The sequence below is a fragment of the Oncorhynchus nerka genome, linkage group LG12 (assembly GCF_034236695.1).
Source record: "Oncorhynchus nerka isolate Pitt River linkage group LG12, Oner_Uvic_2.0, whole genome shotgun sequence".
NCBI lineage: Eukaryota > Metazoa > Chordata > Actinopteri > Salmoniformes > Salmonidae > Oncorhynchus > Oncorhynchus nerka.
The window spans coordinates 71,535,509-71,536,255 of NC_088407.1; positions in this window are offsets into that span (position 1 = coordinate 71,535,509).

Consider the following 747-nt stretch of genomic DNA (forward strand, 5'->3'; position numbering starts at 1 on the left):
TTGGAAACAGTATCCCAAGTATGGATTTCCCATGGTATTCCATACTATCACAGTCGATGAGTTTACACAGGAATAATGGTATTACCATCTCACTGTACAAGTGTCTAATCTTCCTGTTGAGCATGACCCCAATGGCAACAAACAATTTACAGAACTTGTGTGGCATTGTTTTCCAACCGGCAGGCGTCTAGCTTAAGCTGTGGGTGTTGCTAGTTTTCCAATGTTGTCAATAAGAACATAATGCCTGATTCTGAAAGCCCAGATAATCCAGGGAATTGCCTGCCAACTCGAAGGCCCAAGTGGAGCGAACTTAACCTAACCTCTGCTTCGCACTAAGCATCCCTGGCTTTACCCTGCTGTGTGGAAGGAAGCACGCTTGGAAGACTGAGCCCTGGTTAATTATGCATTGCTATGTTGGTACTGGATTTATAGAGCATTTATGTGATTGGAAAGCAGCAAGAAATAGAGAGAAGGGCCATTTTCCCTGACTGGGGCGCATTTTACTTTGCCCTATTCATTAGATGGCTGAGGGATGGAAGGCTAGGCTATTAGGGGCTGTAGCTAGCTGCGTCGTTAATGAATAACATTCTGATTTTGATTGGTGCTCCTCTAAATGTTTGTCTTGAACGATGACCTTGGAACGACCTCAATCTAGGAACTAGCAAATTTGTCATTATAATAATAACTAGTAGTAGTACTGCTAGAGTCAACCAATCAATCTTTTTATTCTATAGATGAAGTATGACA